This window comes from Thermobia domestica, chromosome 14 (assembly GCF_964235325.1).
Source record: "Thermobia domestica chromosome 14, izTheDome1.hap1.1, whole genome shotgun sequence".
Lineage (NCBI taxonomy): Eukaryota > Metazoa > Arthropoda > Insecta > Zygentoma > Lepismatidae > Thermobia > Thermobia domestica.
Window position 1 is genome coordinate 6,656,817 of NC_137467.1, and position 20,327 is coordinate 6,677,143.

Below are 20,327 nucleotides of genomic sequence, written 5' to 3' on the forward strand. Positions count from 1 at the left end.
TTCTACCCTAAAATTCTGCAAATCAACATGAAATGTCAGAATTTTTGCAGTACGCTTTGTCTCTCCAGAAGTTGTGGGATTAGAAAGTCTACACACAATATCAGCAGTTGGCACTGAACATTTGTCTTCCTTGTCTGAGAACAGAAACATGTTGATAGCACTTATAAGTTTCAGAAAAGTAGAGGTAGAACAATGTTCAAATGTGCCCCCTAATTTTTGTTCAAAACTGCCCCAAAAGGCATGACCAAGCGGAATTTGGTAATACCCAGATAGTACAAACTATTGTGAAATACAAAGGGCAACATTAGATAAGTAAATTAATGTACTTGCTTCTGCAATGAATGGCAGATAATATCAAAACACAGGCTTCTGTCAAAAATCTTACAAAACTTTACAAAAATTCCAACTTTCCACCCCACAAATGTAACAAAATACTGCTGTTCATCAACAGTTACACTAAAATGGCAGATAACAGTTGACCGTCACGCAACGCAGTTTTGCCAAACTAAAAATTTTGAAACCACCAGATATGCTATTATTTCTAGCCTGTTATCTTAAATGTTCAAAGGTACCCCCTGTTCAAATGTACCCCCTTCTCCCCTACTAGTTCTAGAAATGGAATTCTACACTTGCAGCCATGATCAGAATTCAAATGTTTTACCCACAATCCAAGCTTGCGGTAAGCTTACACTAAGTAGTTCCCTCCGCTTGTCAAATAGTTCCATGTTTATAACCGCTTATAAATAAAAATAAACACAACTTCCGCTCTCCTTACATGTTATCAAGCACACAAACGAGCAAATTATCTATTTCTTCCCGGTAAATTTTCAAAATTTTTATAGAAACTTAACCCCAACTTTGGAACCTAACCCCATTTTTTTTACCTTATAGCTACATATGAGAAGATCCCGATACATTTTGATTACTTATACAATCCTGTTGTGAAGTCAAATAACACATTACTTCCATAGATTTTACAAATTTATGTAACCCTAAAATAGGATACCACCTGATAATCGTTGTGAAAGTTTAAAACAATATTTAAATTGTAAATCTGTTTTATACTCCAAACATTTAAACAACTATTGTTTTCATACAAGAACATAGCGTGAAAACGGCAGATATTTCGGATGAATGCGTATTTTGATAGTCCTAGATTTTTTGTCTTGATTTGAAATAACAATTGCGTTAATAACCTGAACAGATAACCTTTCTTTCACTTCTGAAAATCATTATGAAACATGAAAGTGAATTGATTGTACGTACAATGTAGACAGCTGAAGATCGTCATTTATAATAGTGAAAATGATGTTTTGATTCTTTCTTCTCGTACTGCAGAAGTATGTTTATATAGAACAAAAAATATAATGGCAATTTTGTAATCATGTTACAGTACAGTGCATAAATGGAATGCGTACGGGTATTATACGTCAGAGTCACAACCCAATTCAGATACAAAAGTCACATAAGGTTCATGACCAGCGGAGGAAAAAAAAAAAAGCGAATAAATTGAAAATTTATCTCGCTTCACATAACATAAACAGAAATAGTCTGTGCAGTTTTTACTTTCTATTGAACAAGCAATAAAACTTTTTTAAAAAAAGAATTTATTTACTAATTTATATAACGTATAAATGTGTACTTTTTTACAATATAATTCATTTTTTGTAAAAAGGAAAACAAAACGTAATCATATGTATTATTATTTTTATTACCATAAAGGTTACTGTTGTTATTTGCAATTTCACTTATGCTACACCAATTACTACACTACATGCACTTTCACAATACTGGTACGTCACTAATTTATAAAGTAGACCAAATTACTTCCAAGTTAATTTTGCAGCGGAAGTGCAAGATCACCTGTAATTCCACTGAGTTTAATTACGTACTCAACATTATCAAGGGTTTGAAATACATAGGATCAAGATGGCGTCGGGCTTGTATTTGCAGCGTCAAAGCGTCATGCTCTTTAATTATTTCAATTTCAATTTAGTAAACAATTTTACTTTTAGACATAATTTAGTTTGCTACAATCCTTATATTATTTTTTGACAAACACCGTGCTCGTGGGTTTACTCGGGGTTCTCCCGTTTCCTCCCACTTTCTTCATTCCACAATTTCATTCATTTCTCATAATCACTGTCTCGTTTAGCCTAACCGGCATAACCGTGGGACGTAAAACTCAAAGATTTCATTTCATTTTTTTCTTATATTATTTAACATAATTTTTATATGTCCGGCGCCTCTACCCTGCCTTTAGTTTTACAAAATAGTGTTAAAACAATTGTACTTGGAACAGGACAATTCGTCCATGTTGCAACGGGCCATCTTATATAATTATAATTTTTATCCGAACATTTAATACAAAATTAATGGCGTAGTCAACTGGGCCTTAAGGTTGTGACTTTCTTCATAAAATCATCCGTAGGGAAGCTAACTGGAACTTGAACTGGGTTTGAAATAAAGAATTATTCAAAAAGCGCGCCGGCTTTGGATTTTCTGGCAAATTTTGGTTTCTCGGTTGCTGACATTGTTTTGCATTGTTGCTCAACCCACAAATATTCCGATTGTCGCCTTATTCTGAATTTCTCGTATGTCTTCAGTCTATGTCTAGCCACGGAGCAGTTTACTATAGCGCAGTGTTTCTCAAAGTGTGGGTCGCGACCCATTGGTGGGACGCGAGAAGTGTTTCCTTGATTGAAGATTTTATTTTGATACAGAAACATATGTTGTAAAGTACTATTCAGAAAATGAAAACGTTTGTTAATGAGGCGAAGAGTAAGTGGTTACTCAAAGCCTGGCACTATTGTATAGCCAGTACAGATGCTGGGTTAGAATGGAAAGAGAGTGGGTGACTCAAAATCTGTCATGGGTTAGGGCCTTGCGTCGGAAGTAGTGTTAGATCTATGTCCTTTGTATGGAAACACTTTAACCCTCTCTGCACATGCGTACAATTTCATATGACACACTTATCGAGAAAGAATGTTAAAGCGTTTTTGGATAAAAGTAGGTGGGCCACAAAATACTTTTTATTATTTGATGTGGGTCGCAGTAAGAACGAGTTTGAGAACCACTGCTATAGCGTAACATGTGCTAATTGTGAAAACTTTTTTTTTTTATCAGAACGGAGATAGTTATAGAATATCAACAATGAGGCATACAGTTCTATAGTGCCTCATTCCGCGCGGTACTAGGGCGGAATGAGGCACCGAATGAATCAACAGTTCGCAGCCTTATGAAAATGTTCATTGAAACGGGTTCAACAATGAACATTAAAAGTCCTGGGCGTCGTCTTAGTAGTCGTTCTGTGCAAACCATTGCGGGGGTTCGTGACAATAGTGTGGCTGTTGTAGTCAGATAATCATAACTCATAACGATTTTCACGAACAGAGTTATAGTTTGCCCACGCAATAGAGGAGGCCATATGCCCAACGTCATTCACCATACCTGAAATCGGAAAATGTAATGAACATGTTAACTGAATTTTGTTAGTCTGATTTGAAAAAAAATAATAAAGTTCATAATTTGATGTAACAAAACCGGCGCGCTTTTTTGAACGACCCTATACATATAATTTATGAATTTTACTTTTGTTTCACATTCTTAAGAAGGAAGAAAAATAACTCGTAGTGTTTGTATGCATAATGAATCCGTTTCTCTGAAACGATGATTAATTGAGGAAATAAGTTTCATTTTTTAAAAGTACAGTTTACGCTACGGTGAGTTTCTACTGTACTGTACAAGGGCGATCATCTGTCTGCTTACTTCGAATTACGTATCACTGAATTTAATTAATTATTATATGGTGTAATAATTTTGTGTAATGATTTTTTTTTTCACAGTTATTAGCTAAAGTTGCACCGTTATATATTGTAATACCGTTATGATGTCATCATAAGCTTGGTATATTTTCTTTTTTCGCAAGTGCAGTAAAAGTTTTTTTTTTTTTTTTAATTAATCGTTGTTTTTATTGATAAAGCAGCTTACTTCTTTGCATGGCATACTGAAGAGGAGTTTCGGGATTTAACCCCATTGAGCAAGATATTGTGGAATTAAAAAAAAAAACTATACAGGGCGTTTCAAAACAACATCGACATCGTTTGGGATGTATCAGGACATTTGCTGTACTGGATGTTTGTGGTACAATGACAAAAACAATTTTTCTGGGAAATTTGCGTTACTGTTCAAAACTTTCCCGTAGACAGTGGGACATTTGCGGTACTGTTCAAAACTTTCCCTTAGACAGTGGGACATTTGCGGTATACACCGTGGAATGTGTGTATATTCTGACAATAGATGATGAGACAAACTTCTTGCTTTCAGGTGACATCACAGAGGAAGGAAGGATGCTAATATTTTGCACTGCGAAGAGAAGACAATGTACAACTGAGCATGTTACGTTTGTTATGGACGGAACATTTAAGTGTTGTTACCGGCAGTTTGCCCAATTATAGAACAACACAATCATACATCAGAAGCAAGCCCGTATCCAGGGGAGTCTAGGGGGTCGGGCCTCTCTAAATTTTTGCTGCTCCCCCTAAATTTTCACGGTAGGCTTGCAAATGAACTATAATATGGTTGGATCGCCCCCCTAACTTCAGCCGGCCCCGCTACATTTTTGGGCTGGCTATGGGCATGATCGGAAGTAACTTGGAGGAAATAAACATTGTTCTTGATCTTCGGCCTCTTACCAACAATAAATAGTGAGACGTATCAGAGATTTTTCAGTTTGGTGAAGGCTAATATTAATGATTGGATTCGGAAATAAATCAAATTGAATTTCGATCAAGCTGCAATAACATCTCTAAGAACACTGTTCCCAGAAACGCATATTAGTGGGTGTAATTCCATTTTAATCAGTACTTGTGGAGTAAGGTTCAGGAATTAGGACTTACAAATGACTATAAATCAGTCCCAGAGGAGAGGCTCTCCTCAGAATGTGTTCTGCTCTAGCATTTTTCGTTGTAGATGATGTCGATGTTTGGTGGTTTTCCATTATGGAAAATGCACAACATCACGAAAGACTTGAGAGGTTTTTAGATTATTTTGTAGAACTGTACTTAAAATCTCCTAGTATTGACATCTCTATGTGCAACTGCTCGAATCAACAGCTCAGAACGAATAATGTCGTCAAACGGTGAAACCGCAGGCTCGAATCATTAGATAAGTCAACTTGTAATGTGTACTGTTTGAATTATCTAAAACGTGAGGCTGTGTACAACGATTATCTATATGAAAGAAGAATTTTAAACATTGAAGGCAAACGTAGACGACGTCAGAACATAAAATGGACAAAACGACAGTAAAGGTATTAACCAAGGATATTATAAAATAGAGAATCTGCCCATACAACAAAATCGTGAAGCCATACGTCACAGCTTCCCCACACCTACTCTGCCCACTCCGCGCCACTAAGAGCGCAATGTTTCGAGCCAACAATCATGGCGGAAACGAGAGTAGCCAATCAGATGTGCCAGATCAGACGATGCTCGGTTGTTTTTGGTTTCATTGAGTTTATATGTTGAAGATACGCATGGGCAGATCCTCTATTTTATAATATCCTTGGTATTAACTGAATATGAACTTCGAAAGGTGTCAAATTCTTGAGGAAAATGGCACACATTCAAAAGCTGGAGTATCTTTTTTTTTTTTTTTTTTTTTTTCAGAAGAGAAGGTATCTACCAATGTACTAACTGAGCTTTGTTAAAAATCAGAGAAATAAGTTCTAATTCGTTGAAAGTTAATTTTTACTTTGTTTCTTATACTTATTCCGAGCTAGATCTGACCATAAGTCCCTAAATATGCTCATAACAATGGACAACTTGTGACAAATCACTCCGCTTGCAAGTTGTTGTTCGGGGAATCCCGTAATATTTACGCATAATTACAAATATCTCAATATGTTAAAAATTAAGAAAAAAGAATATAATATTTGAACTGTGAGTAACCATTGGTAAATAGTTATTGGAAAACTATATAATAATAATAATAATAATAATAATAATAATAATAATAATAATAATAATAATAATAATAATAATAATAATAATAATAATAATAATAATAAAAAAATAATAATAAATATTTGTAGAAGTTTCCTTTAAATATTAAAGTCAGGCCTTTGACCAATCAGAGATAAAGATTTATTTACATTTTCCAGTTTTAGCCAATCGTAAACATGCATTTGTTTATATCTTTCAGATATGTTTACCATGTATATTGTTCTGTTAGTTTCTTGTATAATTAATCCTTATATTTGTATTTACATGTGAGAAAGGTTTGTAAGTATGTATGTTATGTATGGTGAGTTAATAATGGTTTATATTCTGAAAGATTTTTAATCTGCCTTTAGAATGCAAAAAGCTCAGGTCCCCTGAAAGTCATGTTATTCTCCATCCCCCCCCCCCAAAAAAAAAAAAAAAACTTGCTGACTACACCAATGTGATACTTGGTCTTTTCGCATCAGTTGATACTGTGTGCCTGTCCTCCAACTGAGCACTCGAAAATATCTTCTCTCAGCTTAGAGAATAAGTTATTTTGAATAGTACCACAAATGTCATGGTACCACAAATATCGATACTCGAAGTACCGGAAATGTCGATACCACAAGTGTTGCATTTTGACAAATGCTTCCTTTCGGAGTTACATGCTGCCGTAAACATGAAGAAATGAACTTGAAAAGTCCATTACCGTAGTCGAGTCAACACTTTACTTAGAAACTTGTATGTGCCGTATCCAAATTTCCAGGCCTACTTCGTACTAGCGTCAATTACCTGCTTCGCTGGTTTAAAATAAGAAAAAATTGCAGTATGTCCTGTTAGTCAGTCAGTTTATACTATGACTGAAGTGCTCTCTGATATCGGTCATTTACGATCACTTTTATATACCTATATATATATATATATATATCCCCTCTCGCCATCTCCCAAGTTGCGGGGCTGAATATGAAATGAAAATGAAATGACAACCGTCTCCTTTACACTGTTAAAAAAAAAAAAATCATAAGTAATTTTACAAAAAAAACGGTGGCAATCTGTTTGCCAAGCTTCTGTGCAAATCAATTTACGTCTATAAAGTAAACTTACTAATATGAAATGGTGTAAAATTACATTTTTACCAATAAAAATAATATATTTTCTTATAAATTTACTGTAAACTTGTGGGAAAAAAAACAGAAAAGTTTTTAATTTAATCTAAGAAAATGTATTTCAAATTACAAAATTGAAGGTAAATGATTCTACATTGATATTTGGCAATTTAATTACAGATTTTTTCAATTGTAGCTTAGCCGGCGTACGTCCCACGATTATACCGTCTAAGCTAAAGGAGACTGTGGTAATAAAAAATGAATGAAATGGTGGAATGAAGAAAGTGGGAGGAAACGGAAGAACCTCAAGAAAACCCACGCACACGATGTTTGTCCACCACAAAGTTCATTTGGCGCGAGCTGGTATTGAACCAAGGGTCACATACACCAGAGGTGAATGCTCTACCAATGACCCACCACGGTCCCGTGGATGAATTTGAATTTAAACGGCATTGGAAGTGTCACTGTTCATCTTAGCGACTCCGAAAACTATTGATTCGGTACTAATATCAGTCATTTTCTATCATTTTGATATTTCTTCCTCTCTCCCAAGTTGCGGGCCTCAATTTGGATTTAAGTAGCATCGGAAGTGTCACTGTTCATCTTAGCGACTCCGAAAACTATTGATTCGGTACTAATATCAGTCATTTTCTATCATTTTGATATTTCTTCCTCTCTCCCAAGTTGCGGGCCTCAATTTGGATTTAAGTAGCATCGGAAGTGTCACCGTTTATCTCAGTGACCCCGAAAATTATTGATTCGTCACTAACATCGGTCATTTTCGATCATTCTTATATATCTCCTCTCCTCCCTCTCCCGTAAAGCGCAAAGTCAAAGTGAAATGATAAAAAAACGTCCCAGGCCGGAACCTCATCTATGTTGAAAATTTAATGAGATCGGTCAGGTGGTTCGAGAGTTATAAAGTAACATAGTCAGTTTTATTTTTATTTAGATAGATAGATAGAAGGTAGATTATAACACAATAAAATGTCCTAGAACTCAGTTTGAACTTTAATGCTGAGACCCATGAGATTTTATGATAATCTTGCCTTCCATATTTGGTACGACCTCCTGCAATTTACTTTTTACGCTCAATTTCTTTTCGTCTCCTAAGCCCACCCACCTCATTCATCAGACTCTTTTATTCTGGAGGCTGTTCTCATTGTGTTGATTTAGAAAGATTTCGCCGCAGGGACGATGAGATGGATGCTATATAGCGAAGGTCGTAATGAGAAAAAGTGTTAAACCATTCTTTGGTTGTCTTGAAAACAAGGACTCGACCTTGTAGCATCTCATCCTTTGGGAGAACGTATTTCCTTTTGAAAAAAAAAAAAAAAAAAAAAAAAAAAAAGAACTTCATATACGCAGAAGTTACAAGTAGTATCTGCATTGTGGTTAGGAAAAATATATTTAAAAAAGTAGTGTATAGTTAACAGTGTATAGTTTTCATGTACAGTATACAAAAAACCCCATTTAATCAGATTGGCAGTGAACACCGTATTGTTTAATGCTATACTTGATCATGACACGCATGACATTTGATCTTTAAGCATCTCATGTTGTTCAGTTGAATGTGATTAAATACAGTGTGTTCGCTAAAAACACTCCGTGATTTTAATTATGTATAAAATGAAAACTTTTTTTGAATTTTGTGTTCATTTTTTGCCTAAAGGTATATCAAGTTTCATGTGGTGTATGTTCATTACAGGCGCTGGATGTGGGCTCCACGTAAAAGTCTTTGAGTTTTTACGTCCCACAGTTATGCCGGCTAGGCTAAAGAAAACGGTGATGGTGAGAAATGAATGAAATGGTGGAATGAAGAAAGTAGGAGGAAACGGGAGAATCACGAGGAAACCCACGCACGCGGTATTTGTCCAACATAAAGTTCACTTGGCGCGAGCTGGGATCGAACCAGGGACCCCAGGTACCAGAAGTGAACGCTCTACCACTGAGCTACCGCGTCCCCTGGACCCCACATGTTACGTGGCAAATCTATTCGATAATCAAGCTCACTGCACATTCTTCGAAGCGTATCCGGTATGATTGTGTTGATAGCTTTTGTGATTAGTTCCTTCAGAATTTTCATAGTTGAGGGTAGTAAAGGTCTTTGACATACCCCCCCCCCCAGACAGAAATCACATACAGTAAGATCCGATGACTTAGGAGAAACACTTGGTCATTGCGTTTAGCACAACCAATCCATCTCTTTGGCAGGATCTCATTCAGAAAGTTACAGACATTGCGATGTCAGTGTGGTGGTGCTTCAGTTTGTTTGAAAAGATAGTCACCTACCTCAGTAAGTTATGGTATCAACTAGTTCCTAACATATCCAGGTAAATTTCGCCACTCACAGTTATACCTTAAAAAAAGAAAGAAAAGAAACAGAAAAAGAAAAAGAAAATGTCCATAAAGTTTTCCTTCTGATATGGCAAAAAAAAAAAAAAAAAAACTTGGGTGAATTACGTTACAGTTCTAGTGTGGCGTGGAGATTCTCCGACCCCTATATTCGCACATTATGTCTGTTGACCTTCCCATGGACGTGAAATCTTGCTTCATCACTGAAAATGATCTTGGACCTCAGGTTATCATCATACGAGCGCCATCTTGAACTTACTGCCCTCTGATGGAACAAGGAGTGAATGTTAGAATCTGTAGGAAAGAAACAAAAACGCTTTGAGTTACTACATTTCCTGATACCTTATTTACCAAAACATTGCAAAAAGATTTCATTTTATACTCAATCGAAATCTCACGGGGTTTTTGTAGACACGCTATATAGTGAAATGAAATTTCTGGGTTTAACGGCTCACGTTCATATACTCAGTGCACCGAAGCTAAAGGAGACGGTGATTATACCAGATGAAATTAAGAAAGTGGGAGGAAACAGGAGAACCGCGCACACAGTGTTTATTCACCACAAAGTCCGTTTGCCGCGAGATGGGATTGAATCAGGAACTCCAGGCACCAGAGGTGGGCCCTCTAACACTGGGATATGATCTACAGTTAAAGGCAAATGAAACTTTAAGAGTTACTTATAATTTGGAGCTATCTCCATTAACCATACTATGTACTGTTTGTCCTCTTACTAATGTGACAGCTTTAAGCTTGATTAGTAGAGCCCGGATTTCCATGCACAAACCAACCCCGAGATATGCATGCAAATATGCAAGAAAAAAAAATATATATATATATATAAAATATATGCTCTAAAATATGCATTAAAAATTTAACATATCGCACACCCGGTGGAAGACTGTTACAACTCAAAAAATATACATTTTGAGTTACTATCGTTCAAAAGAGAATAGAGAGAGAGAGAGAGAGAGAGAGAGAAGCGAGCTCTACCTCTCGGTATTTTCGCATAAACGTACCTAAACAAATTAACTCCTAGGTGGCAGAAATACCAGCATTCTAGGGATCGATTTTAATAGAATAGCAAACTTTAAAAGTCATGTTCCCATGAATGTGTAATTTTGACTTGTAACAGTCTTCCACCGGGTGTGTGATATGCATTGAAATATACGCTAAGAAAATAAAATTTCAGTTCCTAACAAAAATATCTTACCTTAATGACCTCTGTTGGAATCGAAAGTGAATTTAACCAGGATTGTGAGCAACAAACAACACTTTATTTAAAAGAAAACAAAATCTACATCTACGTATACAAAGTGATTCAGATCACTTTAAATATAATCTATTTCCTTGTGATATACGATGAAATATGCTAGTATGCAGCAATAAAAATCGGAAATATGCAGTATCCTGCAAAGTTTACGAAGTATACATGCATATCGAAATTCACTCAAAATATGCACTTATATGCGCTATCATATCCGTCTCCCAAACGAATCCTTACAAGTCCATCGGAAAGAAAAAAAAATACCTTCTATCCATACGTTTTTGCATGTTACTATAAACATGTATTTTGAATATAAATCCGAGCTGTATTGATTAGTATAATACTTAGGTACCACGTTCATCTTCCAGTTTTACGTCCCACGCTTTTATCTTAATAGATGGAGTGATTGTCTTAAATAAATTTTTAGGTTTAGAAAAAAAGAAGAAAAAAAAGAAACTGTTCTCAATTCTCTGGAAAAGTGTGCATAATGATTTACACTAGGAGCGCACCCACAAGGGGTCCACTGGGTCTGGATCCCCCCTCAAGAAAACTTGGTAACTCAACATACATTTGAACACTTTCTCAATAAAACTATATTTGTTTAACAGAGAAATGAGTGATATAGCATGAAAATTTTATCTTACCTTCTTCCGTATTCTTTCCCTTATAAAAAACAATCTATCATTTTTTCTGAAAATATAAATGGAAGTATTTTACAATCAAGGGCTCCCATGTTGTGGTTTCCAAGGGGGGCAAGTATAAGCGACGTTTCAAAAATAGTTTCAAATTTTGCTGTAACTAATGTAAAAATTCTATTGGATTTTCGATATTCTGAAGTACAATTTTCTCTTTGGGAGGCAATCGCCCCCCCCCCGCTACCTCCCCCCCGATGGGCGCCCTTGTTTACAATTACTTATCATGTTTTTGGCTGCAGAATAATACCCGTTCAATACTACATAAACGTAGTTAGTGGCTTGTAGTGTTGCCCACCTCGAAGCTTTGACTCCTCCCAACAAAAATTTCTAGGTGCGCACCTGATATGCAATTATCCATATCATATTTGAGATTCATCTCAACTGGTGTGTGGTACGGAGTTCGCTTGACTTTTATTTTTCTTGTCCTTTTGTCCACTAAAAATGAATCTAATGGAATCATAAAGGAAGGCCTTGAGGATCACTTCTAATCGGCGGATCACAGTTTGAGAAAAAAAAAACCTACTCCATAAGCAACTGCAATTGTTTATATACCGGAACAACTAGCACTTGTTAACTAAACATCATCAGAACACAATGATAAAACAATATTACCCAAGACATCATTCAGTTTTTCAGTTTACAAAGCAATGTTGTTTGGAGAAAGAAGGAATTTGATACCAAAGCTAACTCTTGGTTTTCTTAGAAGTGATGCCAGCTAGTAAAAGCATGTTTGTTTCTTCTTCTTCTTCTTCTTCTTTGTCTTAATAGCTAAGAAATTTCCCATCTGGCAGAAAAAAAATAATAGGGGGCGGAGAGTTTTGTGTTGTCAAGCGTGCACAGAATTCGCGATTAATCTTAAATCATAACGTGTGACTAAATTCACACATTTCTCGCTTCGTATCTGATGTAAAAATCCTCTGAACCTTACAGTTATTGCGGTCTTCTTATTATAATGAAATGGCAGATTTTGTAACCGTTATAGATTTTCACTTGTGCAAGTGACAAAATCTGTAAAGATGTGCAACAGTGTAAAACTTAAAAGATGGTTTTAAATATGTTTCAAACCCGAGTGGAAGGCAACCTTATATCAAGTTCTATCACAATTTCGTATTGTCAATATGGGCATGGGATTGAATTTTGAGGGCAAACTTTATAGTTTTCACGGGGGTAAACGTTAATCAGTTGAGATAATTTACTGCTTTGTGAAGTTTTCACGGAGATAAACATGATTCGATTGAGATAATTATAAACATGATTCGATTGAGATAATTATAAACATGATTCGATTGAGATAATTATAAGCATGATTCGATTGAGATAATTATAAACATGATTCGATTGAGATAATTATAAGCATGATTCTATTGAGATAATTACGTACTCATTGAAGTTTTCATGGAGTACGTACTTTGTGAAGTTTACACAGATGAAGGTAAACATTGATCAACAGAGATAAGTACGCAACATCTACTTTGTGTAGTTTTCATGGAGATAGATATGTTTAGATTGAGATAATAACGTACATTGTGAAGTTTTCAGAGAGATAAGCATTAATTAATTAATTGTAATAATTGCGTACTTCATTAAATTTTCATGCATATAAATCAACTGAGATTACTGCGTAGTTTCTGAGGTTTTCATGGACAGAGGTAAATATTAATCAACTGAGATAATTATGTTACTTTCTTGAAGTTTTGAGGGAGATAAGAATTAATCAATTCAAATAACTATATAGCTTACTTTGTGAAGTTTCCATGGACAAAGGTAAGTTTTGATCAACTGAAATAATCACTTTACTTTGTGTAGTTTTTACGGAGATAAGCATTAATCATTGAGATAATTACGTACTATGTGAATTTTCCACGGTTCGGACATAAACATTGATCAACTGAGATAAGTACGTAGTTTATGAAGCTTTCACGGAAATAAATATGTGCTTTGTGGAGTTTTCACAGAGATAAGCGTTAATCAGTTGAGATCACTTCGTACTTTGTGAAGTTTTCAGTGAAATAAACAATAATCAATTGAAATAATTACGTACTTTATGGAGTTTTCATGGGGATAAGCATTATTAAATTGAGGTTATTAGTACTTTGTGAATTTTCTATGACGAAGATTGTAAAGACATTGATCAATTGAGATAATTACGTACTTCGTGAAGTGTTAATGGATATAAGCATTAATCAACTGAGCTAAGTTGAGATAATTCTATTTTGTGAAGTTTTATCCGTTTGATAAAGGCTGCTATAGACTGTTCCCCACAATTTTATTTCTCTCCAAAAAGCTGGATTACACACCACTGGCACCACTTCGCTTGTGGCTGCACTGTTAGCTTCCATCGCGTAAGCCTGGGGTTCGGTTTCCGGTGGAACCTCATACACTTTCGATCCCACGTTAAACTCAAAATGGGGTGTCTTTTTCTCGTCTGTGATGAGAATGAGAGTTAACATGTAAACTAAAGGTTTGTTTCATTATCATTTCAGAGTTCCCTCGTGCCTATAGTCTTTTGATTAACAAACAAACAAACATTGTTACTCCATTTGGCATTTTCCAGACGACCAACAGGCTATGCCGATCGTGGAACGAATGTCCAGTATTACGAACGACGCCATTTACTTTACATTTTTATTGTAATTAAATTATAGGCTATAATCGTAAAATGTCTCTTCTGTACAGGGGCGCATCCATGGATACACTGCTTCCGGTTCCTCCTTCCCCCGAAAACTTCCTAACTGAACATACATTGTTCACTTTCTCAATAAAACTCTACTTGTTTAACAGGGAAATGACTCATGTAATATGAAAATTTGATCTTACACTTCATGTGTACTCTTTCTCTTATAAAAGCAATCTAGTTCTATCATTTTTTTTTTTCTTTCTTAAAATATAGCTGGAAGTATTTTACAATTACTTATTGTCTTTTCGGATGCAGACTAATATCTTTTCAATGTTACATAGACGTAGCGGTTTGTAGTGTTGGGATACCCCCCCTGTCAACAAAAAATTTTGGGTACGCGCTGGCCCGTAGCCAGCCCAAAAATGTAGGAGGCCCGGTAGAAATTAGGGGGGCGACCCTACCATATTATAGTTCATTTGCAAGCCTACCGTGAAAATTTTAGGGGGCAGTGAAAATTATGGGGGGCGGCCCACCCTAGCACCCCGTGGATACGGGCTTGGGTACGCGGCTGCCTTGGTACATGTATTGGCATAGAGGAAGCTTACTTGAACAGGTGTGTCCTGGTCTCGTTTATGCTGCTGAGAAAGGAATCGGCGCAATTTAGACGCTGATCACATTTTGAAACTTCTTCACAAGGATTCCAGTTCTGAAAATTTTCTAATCAGTAAAAAAACATATATTAGAGTTTTAAGATATTTTGCATCAATGTTATTGTCAATACTTGTACAGTCAGTGACAAAAGTTGTTTGCGTGTGATGAAATTAGTTTTGTAAAAAAAAAAAGAAAAAAAGAAAGAAAAAAAAGAAAAAATGGAATGACAGTTTGAGTACAGTTTTCAGTAAATTAAAAAAGAAAGTGATTTTCTGTACGTTCCAGCTATACTACCGTTATTTTCAAAATAAATTTTTACCAAACTGAAAGAACATCTGTCGCTAACTGTACAATGAGTTCTAGTAGAATGTCGTTTTTCTTCGTACCCAAGAATTGTTAACGAAACTAAATCTACAATGTTAGAACAATTATAAAATTATGAAAATTTATATTTAATGAGCGACTAGTGTTTTAGTTTTCAGAAAAATGCCTTTGAAAAAAAAAAAAAAAAGTGAATTACAGGTTTATTCAAAAAGAAAGAACAGATTTCAAACATTTATTTCTTCCAAACTAGAAAAGATAGAAACATGATTCGAACGTTACTTGATTAAGAAAGTTTCCAATTTATTGTTAGTAATTATGGTGTGCATACAATGTGAGCACCGTGTGTTACACGACAAATGTCAAAACGGTGGCTCATTTCTTGCCACAGCTGGTCTCTAGTTATCGAATTCACAGTTTGTATGGCTTCATGTGCAGACGATGTTTTAGAGCTCACCATACCGTTGGTTGACGAATGTTAAAGTTCTTTGCTTGCTCGTGATGTGGATTTCTTTCGGCTCCTTCGTAAAGTGTACGAATACGCTCGATATTCTCGTTCGATGTGCGTGGACGTCCCGTGCTTTTCCCTTTGCAGATGTAACCATCTTCTACGAATTTTCGATGCCACTCGTAAATTTGCTTATGAAGCGGCGGTTGTTTATTAAATTGACGGCGAAATGCTCGCTGAACTGCAACAATGGACTCAAGTTTTGCCAATTGTAGCACACAAAAAGACTTCTCCTGTGGTGACGCCGCCATTTCATTACAGACAACAACAACAAACAGCAGCACCAATGCGGCCGTGATTGGAAGTTCTATCCGGGCTGTTTAAATTGCAAACTTTTCTTAATCAAGTAACGTTCCAATCATGTTTCTATCTTTTGTAGTTTGAAAGAAATAAATATTTCAAATCTGTTCTTTCCTTTTTAATAACCCTGTATTTTCTACGATTTTTTTTTTCAAAAACATCAAAAATTTTCCATTTTCTGGGTAAAATGATATTTTAAAGACCTTCTACAAAAGTTAAACAGAGCAAGTACACTCGTAAACTTGCATTGTTTCTCTTGTCTTCTCTGTCCTTCTTCAGGACCAATTTTTCCGCGTTATCCTCCCCCCCCCCCCCTCGTGGTGTCCCCTTCCGGAAGAGCATTGAGAAAAGGATTCCATTCCATGCAGAGTACAGATCAATATCGTTTACAGCAAGAGCCTGCGCTTTCTATTCGTACGACAATAATTCTCACAAATGATACATTCACATCATATCCTCATCCACATCATCATTTAAATATATCTCTGCGCGTTATGTAATGTGTGTAATTTCCCCAGGAAGCGAGAGAACCTCAAATTAATATCATATGATTTTTTTTACACTCCACTTTGAACGTACATAGTAACTCGATTTTATGTCTTCGCCGATACAAAGTTAATAATAATAATAATAATAATAATAATAATAATAATAATAATAATAATAATAATAATAATAATAATAATAATAATAATAATAATAATAATAATAATAATAATACTTTATTGTTTTAAAACGTTTTAAGGCAACTCACTTTTAACCAGGGTTGTTTTGTTTAAAACAAATGATTAAAACTTATTTTGAACAATTGATTTTGTTTAAAACAAATTTTATGTACGTTTTAAACATTTTGTTTTAAATATATATTTTTAAGGCTTGTTTTAAACATATATTTATTTTTATTTTATTTTATTTTTTGTAAAAAAAAAAATCTGCCAGAGAAAGACGTCAAAAAGTGCTTCCCATTCAAAAGACTATTTTCTTCTCATGTGAATGTTTTGATTTCTTGTGGCTACAACAAATCAATGTGATGATCTACAATTTATTTTGTGTCTTTTTTTCGCCTTGTTTTTAGCATTTATTGTATTGTTTAAATGCTTATCAATTAACTTGCGAGAAAGAGTCGTAGTCGAAGGTTAGACTACTTGTAGAAATTACATTAAAAAAGTAAATAAAAGAATTATCATGGAAACAAGTGTTTGTGTTGTATTCAGAAAACAAACAAAGGATTCATTGCTAAATTGCGGTTCTGAAATTAAAATCTCATAGGGATTCGTTGGGGCAGTACATGTTGGTTCTCAGTCACCGTACAACTTGGAGTGGTTTAACACTAGAAATCCGCTTGGGGGTCTTTTATGACCCCAACATGATATATTTTATTATATTTCTTACACTTTTAGTTCTATTGTTCTGTTTTATTGTAACTTTGCTTTGGAGAGTTTTCTGCGTATAATTTTATATTTTTTATTCAAATAAAGCAATAAACTTAGAAATAGAAATACAAAATTTGTGAAAAACTGTGTTGGAGTCCCAAAAGACCCCAAGTGGACTTCGCGAAACTTTCAAAAACGGAAACACCTTTAATTTTCCTTGAGTTATAAATAAAAGAGTAGCATATAGAATCAAAAGTATGTTTTCTAAGTAAAATATTTATAGAATCTGTTTCTAAGTTAGTATCTATAGATATTTGTTATTTTGTATTAAATATTGATAATTATATGGGTTATGCGCATGGATGCCTTACTATTATTTAAGATATTTTAATTAACTCTAAATCAGTGAAATAAATAAATAACCAAACATAATTGCTGCGAAATTAAGTGTGGGATCAAATTTGACCCCCATGCGGACTTAACGTTACAATATTCGATGCGGACTTCTAGTGTTAACATGAGATTTACGGAAAGAAAAAAAGACGTCAATTGTAGCAAATTTATGAAAGTAACTCAAACTCCGTCAGATAAGAAAACGACCAAACGAGCTCGTTGCAAAACGTGTAAGAAAGAAATGGTTGGTTTAGTCCAAAGAATGGAGAATCATTATGAAAAATATAATGCTCTGATAGAACTGGAAACTCAAATAGATGGTAGAAATGTTGATCCGAAAATTGCTTCTGATGATTCTAACGTCAGTGATGTGGTTGAGATGTAACTGGAAACTTCAAATAAGAATTATGCTAATATTCTACTAATATGTATACGCTTATGCATAGGGAAGTCTTTGGCCCACAGATTTTTTATAAATCTTATTACCAGCGTTAGTAACAAAAGGTTGAAAATATCCGATACACCATATCATATAATAGACCCTATCATACACCATATATATCATATAAGTAATGAACAAAAAGATTTCTAAATTGATATTTGAGCTTTTAAGTCGTCCGGTTGTGGTATTTAAGCAACTAAAGAAGGAAATGCTAAATAGTGCAGTTATTATCGCATAACACAAACACACCGTGCTTGTAAAATTATGTCTGTACACAAGTATAGTAGTTGTAAGTAAATAAATGTTCACATGTTACAATGAAAACTTTTTTTTTTCACGCTTAAGTAATGAAGCGAAAGCTAAAGTTCATTTAATGAATATATATATATATATATATATATATATATATATATATATATATATATATATATATATATATATATATATATATATATATATATATATATATATATATATATATATATATAGAGAGAGAGAGAGAGAGAGAGAGAGAGAGAGAGAGAGAGAGAGAAAGCATATATGGAATGCAATATATTATAAATTTAATTACTTTATATTCCTGCTTTATATGTTGTTCATATTATATAACAAATATGCAGTTAGATATTTTCTCCATAACATAACATAAATACCTACGAACTTTTACATTCTTTTGTTTCCAGCTGATTTCCTGTCAATTCATATTTGAGAATTTGTATTTTGAAGTTCATAAATTAACCTAAACCTTCATTATTATTATTATTTTATTGTTATTATTGCTGTATCTTGGTCTAAACCGATTTCAGCTTAATAATTTAATGGCCGTCTCTGACAAGTGCAGATTATTTGAAGAGTTCTTCTTCCCTAAAGAATTTTCTGAACATATGACAGGTGTCTAATATTACTGATTTTTGTAGATTTGTTAGGACATGTTTTGCGTTTATTTGTTGAAGTTGTGTCACAGTACTTTTAGGGACAATATTGCTGTAATTGAGATAATGTTTTTTTATTCTTTTTATTGGAGTATACGTCATAGTATAGATTAAGTAATAGATGTAATTTCTCTTTACAGTGTGGGAGCCATTGAGACCAAACTTCTTGTTTCGACGTCGAAACACCAAAATCATTTGCTTAATCTACGAAACGCCAAGGTAGGGATATGTTCGGTCTTCTTAAACTTCTCTTAAGATATTAAGTGTTTCCCAGAATAAAAGCAACGTATGTCGTTATTAAATAGCTTTTATTTTATTTTAGGGGTGCACCCAGGGGGAAGGGGTTCACTGGGTTCGGACCCCCCCCCAAAAAAAATTCCTAACTCGACTAATATTTGTAGGCTTTCTTAACACAACTATCTTTGTTTAACAGAGAAATGAGTCGCCTAGTATCAAAATCCGCTACATCCATTTCGCTTAGTTTCGAGTAAGTGAAGCTCCATATACACGCATACAAAGTCCCATATTTGAACTAAACGGCGTGACAAACATCTTGGCATTTGAAGGAGGCGCTCCACGTTTCCTTTAAATGCTCCTAACAAATGAGAGGCCAGCAGTGTTGCCACGTTTGTTTTGTACACATCCACGTGTATCCTCTGCTACCTAATCGCGCTGTATTTCCTCTACTTAGTCATAGCCACACCCCTTTACAAGTTGGCAACGTCGCGTCAGAGCTTGCGTTTTATTCGTTTAGCTGAAATGCCAAGATGTTTGTCACAGGCTTTAGTTCTTTTAGTATGAAATATTAAACTTTTAAACAAAATTCTGTTTCCATGGAATTCCTTTAGATCAAACATATAATAAGCGATATATAACTCAATTTCGATTTAAAAAAAAAAAAAATGGATTGGCGCCTCGATAAAAATTTTGATACTAGGCGCCTCAAATGATTAACGTAGCCTAAAGATTTCATTTTACACCTCATCTGTACTCTTTCTTTTCTTGTAAAAATAATCTACTTCTATATTTTTTTTTTCTAAAAAATATAGCTGCTGGCAGTATTCAACAATTACTTATCGTATTTTCGGGTACGTAATAAGACAGGTTCAATGTTACGTAGGCGTGGGGCCCGAAATACTTTAAAGCTCTCCCAACAAGCTTTTTTTTTTTTTTTTTTTTTTTTTTTTTTTTTTTTTTTTGCGCATCTGGTTTATTTATCTTGAAACATGCTGTTTCGTTGATTGATAACGCCACCAAGCCGTAATATTCACAATTTGAAGACTGCAGCTTACAAAACTAGTAAAACTTTCTATTAATACGCAAGTTTTATTTTATTTTATTTTATTTTTTTAAAGCTACCACGGATTAATAAATGTTGGTGCTTCC

At 34.6% G+C, this 20,327-nt stretch overlaps 1 protein-coding gene across 2 annotated transcripts in view; it reads left to right on the top strand.

Moving 5' to 3' along the window:
- The window catches only part of LOC145669488 (guanine nucleotide exchange factor for Rab-3A-like), a 260,862-nt gene that overhangs the window by 35,614 nt on the left and 204,921 nt on the right, over positions 1-20,327 (top strand). The window contains exon 2 of one of the 2 annotated variants that reach the window (XM_081737662.1): positions 19,082-19,160. The exons of the other annotated variant lie outside the window; for it this stretch is intronic. The gene's annotated coding sequence lies outside the window, so the exon portion shown is untranslated. The remainder of the gene's footprint in view (positions 1-19,081; positions 19,161-20,327) is intronic. 2 annotated transcript variants of the gene reach the window in all.